Genomic DNA, 7,887 nt, shown 5'->3' on the forward strand with positions numbered 1-7,887 from the left:
ATATATATATACGTATATATACGTATATATATATATATACGTATATATATAAATATATATATATATAAAAGTACAATGGTTTCTATGCAACCAAATGGCATTTTTTGAACAGGCATTCCCTTTTAATGGGACATGAACACATCCTTAAATTAGATCTTTCCTTTTTAACAACAGAATAACAACAACAATCACGTCAATCAAAAAACGTAAATTATTGAATCACACAAACCTTGAAGTGAATTAATTATTGGGGAGAGAGAGAGAGAGATGATTGGAGTGAGTGTAATTTATTAAATTAAAGGGAAAGTTCACATAAAATTGAAAATTCTGTCATCTTTTGCTCACCCACATGATGTTACAAACCTGTATAAATTTCTTTGTTTTGATGAACACACATGTAGATATTTTGAGGACTGTTTGTAACCAAACCATTTATGAGCCCCATTCACTTCTATAGTGGGGAAAAAAGAATACTATGGAAGTGAATGGGGCTCATGAATGGTTTGGTTACAAACATTCCTTAAAATATCTTCCTCCGTGTTCATCTAAACAAAGAAATTTATACAGGTTTATAACATCATGAGGGTGAGAAAATGATGACAGAATTTTTTTATTTTTGGGTGAACTATCCCTTTAAATTGAATGTGTGCGTGTGCGTGTGCATGCTAGACAAGAATATGGCTCTGCTTGCAACTCTGAGGTTTTTTATTTTTATATTTATATTTATGTTTTTTATATATATATGTGCATCCCCATAAACGATCCATACGCTTTTCACTTAAAGCCTAAAACTGAAGACCAATTATAAGACCTATTGCAAAAAAAGCTGACATTTCAACATAAACAGTGACCAACCATTTACACTAGTACATTGTGCTTGCAAAAAATTAAATTTGATAAAAAAAATTAGAACTTTGTCACTCAATTGTGAGCGATGTGGTCGCATACTGCTGTTCTTCTCTTCTCATCTTGCACAAAATCCCGGTACCCGAACTTAATTATTTTTGGTGTGGCGCCTTCCATGTTTCGTCACGACTGTTAAGGTTTATTAGTTAGTGCGCGCGCTCCCTCTGCTTGCCTGCTGCGTCACGTGATTAGATTACGCTCTTGCGTGCGTTTAAAAACAGATTTAAAAAAACAAACAAAAAAACAAGTTATTTCGAGTCATTTAACTCAAGTCCGAGTCAAGTCTCAAGTCATGTATGTCAAGTCAAAGTCAAGTCGAGTCTTTTTTTAATATTTGTCAAGCAAGTCTCAAGTCTCAACTGTGCGACTTAAGTCCGACTCGAGTCAAGTCATATGACTCGAGTCCCCCATCTCTGTTTAAAAGGGTAAGCCCTGGAGACAATCCACACCTTAAGGGAGACTGAAACTACTCCTGATTAATCAGCTGAGAAAACTAAGCAAAGACCAACACTATAAGATCAACAATGCTATAGAATATAACAAAATTCAAATCACACTACTCTCGCAGATGGTACACAAAAGTCAGGAACCTACTTTACCAGAAGACAATATATTCAAATGAAGAGAGTTAAAGCACACATCAGATAACAGCAGGTTATGTCTGTAATATAAAAATCCTTATTCCATGTCTTGTTTTTTTGTTGCTTGGTGAAAATCTTGAGACTTAACACCTCTGAGGTCTCACCCTGATGTGCCCTGAATCTCGTCCTCTCTGTTCCTGTTAATGAAGTGAAAGACACCTTCAGTGAGCAGAAGCAGGAGTAGGACAAAAATATATATACAAATATATTTAAAATAAGATACAATAAAATACATTTAAATAAAATGTAAACATTTAGACAAAATGACATTATACATGTATTAAAAGAAGATGAGGTATGACAGCACATGTTAGAGCTACTATAGAATGCTTTAATAGGATAGATGAGAGTAGATAATGTAAGATCTCTCTTACATTAAAGAGAGAGTGTGTGTGTGTTTCAGACTGCCTACATGTAGACACTTACACCAGTGCTCAGGTTGTGTGTTGTGCGCATGCGTGTGTGCGTGCGTGTGTGCGTGCATGTGTGTGTGCGCGTGTGTGTGCATGCCTGTGTTCATGTGTGCGTGCATGTGTGTGTGTGTGCGTGCATGCGTGTGTGCGTGCATGTGTGCGTGCATGTGTGTGTGTGTGTGAGAATTACTCCATGTTTTTAAAGAACAATAAAATCTTCGAGCTGTGTTGGCTTGTATATTAGTGTCATGTCACCTTTCTCTTGTCACAATCACCTGTTCATGCTGACATCATCATCATCATCATGACATCATATTAACATGACATTTCAAAGACATGCTGCCCGGTCACTTATTGCCCTGACACCATGTGGCTTGTTGTTTTGTCACTTGCTGAGTGTCAGTTGTTGCCCTGCTGCCACTGTCACCATCTTTCTTGGTTATTTAAAATCCTCTTGATTGTGTCACTTTATTACCCTGTGTTACACCATGTGGCTTTCTGCCCTGACACTTGTTGCCCTGCTGCTTTTTGCCATCTTACTTTATGCCCCTTCATTTGTTGCCTTGTCACTTTATGTCATGTGACTTATTGCCCGGTAACTTGCTGCCCTCCCTGTCACTTGTCGTCCTGACTCTTGTCATGTCTCATTGTTGTTTATTGCACTTTTCCCATGCTGCATGTCACCAGTTCTCTTTGTGATAAAAGTGACAAGTCAACAGTCCCTCTGTACCAGCTCTGATACTTCTAAACACACACACAAGCACACACACACAGTCCTTGAACATAGTGGTCAGACATGAAGCTCAGCACAGCAAAATGGGGTTGCCATGGTAACACTTGTTAGCAAAAAATAAAAATCAAATTATCCTCATGTTCAATTTCAGCCAAATGAGTGTGTGAGAGAGACTGAGAGAGCAACAGCAGCAGGTGGGGGATGAGGTATAGGATGGGGTATGAGGTGGGGGGTAGGTGGTGGGGGTATGAGGTGGGGGGGTATGAGGAATTTCTAATGGTAACGTGTGGAGTCTTTGGAAGACGCAGGACACAGTGGTGATTAGTGAATACAGAATATGTCTCTGACCTCGCGCTGAACACATTCAAATTTCTGTAATATTTTTCTTCAATGTCATCGAAGCTTAGTCCTGTTTTACACACCGTATCTGATCCAATGTCCTGTCTGTGTCCGTTAACTCAACCAGCAAGGTTACTGTATTATATTTAGACAAATTTCTACAGATAAACCTCTTGTATTACCATGTGACCTTCTCTCACTGCCCACACTAAAACACGAGGTACACAAACAGGAGTCTCACTGAACTGTTTTTATTTCACCAACAATTAAAACCAACACCATTTTGTAAAATAAAATAATCCTCCTAATAATGTTTCATCATTAATACAATGACAGTGAAATCTATCCTGATTTGATAAAAGGTCTTAGTCATTAAGAGAACATTCATTAACACTGTGTACAGTTTGTAATAATGAGTATTAGTTTTGAAGGTTTTGTTCAAAACATAATGAAGGTTCTGTGATCCTGAAAGTCTTCTGTAATCAGGTTTCTATTGATCAGGATCTATTACACATTACAGAGAGAGAGAGAGAGTTTTTATCCACTTACTTTAATGTGAACAAACACACACACACACACACACACACACACACACACACACACACACACACACTCTATCTCACACACACACACACACACACACACACACACACACACACACTCTCTCTCTCTCTCACACACACAGACACTCACACACAGACACACACACTCACACACAAAATCTCACACACACACACTCTCTCTCTCTCTCTCACACACACACACACACACAGACACACACACAATCTCACTCACACACACACACACACACACACACACACACATGCTGGCTTGATTGCTTATTGTCCATCATCATCCGTTGTCTTTAATAGTGAGTTCATACAGTAGATGATCCAATCCTGGAAGCAGGTTCTGTTACAGGTGAGTAAGTAGTAGATGGTGTTATCAGCATCTCAAGTCAAGTCAAGAAGCTTTTATTGTCATTACAACCATATATAGCTGTTACAGTACACAGTGACATGAGACAACGTTTCTCCAGGATCAGGGTGTTACATAAAACAAAGACAGAGCTATAAAAGGACTTAGTAAGTTAGTCCTAGATACAGTTCAGTTCAGGTCAGTTCAACTTTATTTCATTTCCCGAAGGCATACAGTCATATCACAAGAACAAAAAACAAACAGACCATAAAGAAACAACACATTCACACAATTCACAAGAATTATAAACTTTACCTCGTATTTAAAAGTTTAACAGCTGATGGAACAAATGAATGTTTGAACCTATTTGTTTTACTACTATTTATCCTGTACCTAATACCCGAGGGTAGAAGGTCAAACTCATTATACATAGGGTGAGAATCATCTGATAATATAGTCTGTGCTTTCCCCAAAACCCCTCTGCAGTATAGCTGGGCCATAAACATCTGCTTCCTCCCTGTTATTTTACCTCCCTGATTTGCAATTCTCTCTAAACTTCTCTTATTTTTCACATTTAGGGAATTAAACCAACACACAAGTGAAAAGGACAGCAATGACTCAACATAGGATCTGTAAAACATACTCATCAGTGTTTTGTCCACATTAAATTACCTTAATTTCCGCAGACAATACAATCTTTGCTGCCCCCTCTTACACAAAACCTCAGTGTTTGGAGAAAAGGACAGTTTATTGTCCAAAATAGTACCCAAGTATTTATACTGTTCCACACTCTTAATACTCACTCCATATATACTAGTTTGTTGTAGTTGAATAGGTTTCCTCTGAGTACTAAAATCAATAATCATTTCCTTAGTTTTGAGAGCATTTAGTTTTAAGAAAGCATTTTGACACCAGCTCACAAAATCATCAACCACAGGACCCTGCATTGTGTCCTCCTCACTCAGTAGACTGACAATTACAGAATCATCAGCAAATTTTAAAATGTGTCTATTTTTACTTCTACAGTCATTTGTGTATAAAATAAACAATAGCGGGGATAGGATACACGCCTGAGTTGACCCAGTAGATTACACCAACCATTCAGAAAAGCAATCATTAACTTTAACTCTTGGTGTTCTCTGTACAAGAAAATCCAAGATCCACCCTACCAGACTGTAATTCAGCTCAAATTCATTAATAAGTTTCTCAACTAAAATATGTGGCTAAATGGTATTAAAAGCGGATGAGAAATGAATAAAAAGTAATTTAACAAATGTTTTTGACTTATCCAAATGCTGAAGTACTAAGTGTAAGAGAGTTGCTACTGCATCCTCTACACCTCTCTTAGCCCTATAGGCAAATTGGAGGGGATCTAACAAGCTCTGAGTTCTTTGCATAATCTCTCTCTTGACTAAATGTTCACAACATTTCATCACCAGAGACGTAAGCGCCACCGGTTTAAAATCCTCTATCGTTCGTACATTTTTCATTTTAGGTACTGGGATCACTGTAGACTGCTTCCACTGTCCATGTACTTTTTGTTGTTGAAGGGACAAAACAAAAATTTTATAAAATATTGGTCCTAACGTTCAATCTCCCTTGTTGCACTTTCCTCATTTGCTCAGGGGTGAATGTAAACAACTGTAACAAACAACTGAGGAAACTGCCGAGGCAAATACTGAGGTCTCAATGCCACAGTCAGCAACTCAATATCCTTTGTGCAGGATAGAAAGTGATGCAGCTGCTCAGGATGCTCTCAGTGGTTCCTCTGTAAAAAGTAGTCAGGATGGGGGAAGGGAGAGGTGACTTTCTCAGCCTTCGTAAGAAGTAGAGACGCTACTTTCTTGGTGATGGAGCTGGTTTTGCGGGACCAGGTGAAGTTCTCCGCTAGATGAACACCAAGAAATTTGGTGTTCTTGACGATCTCTACAGATGATCCGTCGATGTTCAGTGGAGAGTGGTCTCTCTGTGCTCTCCTGAAGTCAACAACCATATCTTTTATCACCATTCAGAAACAGGTTGGTGGCTCTACACCAGGTAGTTAGCTGTTGCACCTCCTCTCTGTATGCTGACTCATCGTTCTTGCTGTTGAGACCCACCACGGTCGTGTCATCGGCGAACTTGATGATATGGTTCGATCTGTTCCCGATCCGGACTGACTGAAGTCTCCCAGTCAGGAAGTCCAGGATCCAGTTGCAGAGGGAGGTGGTGGAATGAACTTCCCCTAGGGGTCCGGACAGCTGAGTCACTGGATATTTTCAAACGACGGTTGAAGACCTACTTAGGGAAACACTTCAGCTAGCACTTCCTTTCCTGTTTGTTGCATTAAAATTTTTTTTTTTTTTTTTTAAACTTTTTGTACAAAACCTGGAGGTAAACTGGAGGCAACCAACCGAGAGCTTTTAACACACAAGTGACAGTGTATGCAGAGAAATTAATGCTTATATGTATGTAAGGTCTGATTTGTGGCCCTCTGACAGATCTCCCATATGGTCTAGCGGTTAGGATTCCTGGTTTTCACCCAGGCGGCCCGGGTTCGACTCCCGGTATGGGAATGTGCTGTTTTTGTGAATCTTGTAAAATTTTGTCGTTAAGAGTTAAAACATTTAGTTCACAACACGTCGTTTAACCGCTCCCGACGTCACATGACATACCGAGTGGTCCAATCCCAGCAAGGCTCACGTTTAGTCACGTGATCTCTAATCTCCAGATACACTGTGAGTCATATAAATAAATAAATGTCTCCGTTTAAAAAACACTAGTCATGTTGTATTAAAACAACAATAATACTAATAATAATTATACGAAATAAAAAGTTTTTTTTCTTAAAAAGTAAAGATGTTTTGCTATAAATAATAATAATATATACAAACTTTATTATTATTGTTATTGTTACTGTTATTGTTATTGTTATTATTATTGTTATTATTCTTATGACGTTTCTTCATCACTGCGAGGCGAATAAGTATAAACGGTCTAACAGTGCCGCCTGGTGGTAAAACCTCCTCATTATTTCCTCCTATACACACGTGGACAAAAATCTGTCAAAAGTAATAATTAATAAAATTTCTATGAATGTTAACCAATGAAAGTCAGACATTGCTTTTCAACCATGCTTCAACTGAATTATTTAAAAAAATAAACTCATGGAACAGGCCTGGACAAAAATGATGGTACCCCTAGAAAAGACTGAAAATAATGTGACCAAAGGGACATGTTAATTCAAGGTGTGTCCACTAATTAGCATCACAGGGGTCTACAATCTTGTAATCAGTCAGTGGGCCTATATATAGGGCTCCAGGTAGTCACTGTGTTGTCTGGTGACATGGTGTGTACCACACTCAACATGGACCAGAGGAAGTGAAGGAAAGAGTTGTCTCAGGAGATTAGAAAGACAATTATAGACAAGCATGATAAAGGTAAAGGCTATAAGACCATCTCCAAGCAGCTAGATGTTCCTGTGACTACAGTTGCACATATTATTCAGAAATTTAAGATCCATGGGACTTTAGCCAACCTCCCTGGACGTGGCCGCAGGAGGAAAATTTATGACAAATCAAAGAGACGGATAATCCGAATGGTAACAAAAGAGCCCAGAAAGACTTCTAAAGAGATCCAAGGTGAACTTCATGCTCAAGGAACATCAGTGTCCGATCGCACCATCCGTTGTTGTTTGAGCCAAAGTGGACTACATGGGAGACGACCAAGGAGGACACAAATCATAAAAAAGCTAGACTGGAATATGCCAAACTACATGTTGACAAGCCACAAAGCTTCTAGGAGAATGTCCTATGGACAGATGAGACAAAAATGGAACTTTTTGCCAAGGCACATCATCTCTATGTTCACAGCGGAAAAATTAAGCATATCAAGAAAAGAACACTGTCCCTACTGTGAAACATGGAGGAGTCTCTGTTATGTTCTGGGGCTGCTTTGC

At 38.8% G+C, this 7,887-nt stretch overlaps 1 non-coding gene across 1 annotated transcript; it reads left to right on the forward strand.

The window, feature by feature from the left end:
- Positions 1–6,433: 6,433 nt before the first annotated feature.
- Positions 6,434–6,505, forward strand: trnae-uuc (transfer RNA glutamic acid (anticodon UUC)). The gene has a single exon. It is a non-coding gene; the product is annotated as a tRNA-Glu (tRNA).
- Positions 6,506–7,887: the final 1,382 nt, after the last annotated feature.

The sequence above is a fragment of the Tachysurus vachellii genome, chromosome 3, assembly GCF_030014155.1.
Source record: "Tachysurus vachellii isolate PV-2020 chromosome 3, HZAU_Pvac_v1, whole genome shotgun sequence".
In the NCBI taxonomy this organism is placed as follows: domain Eukaryota; kingdom Metazoa; phylum Chordata; class Actinopteri; order Siluriformes; family Bagridae; genus Tachysurus; species Tachysurus vachellii.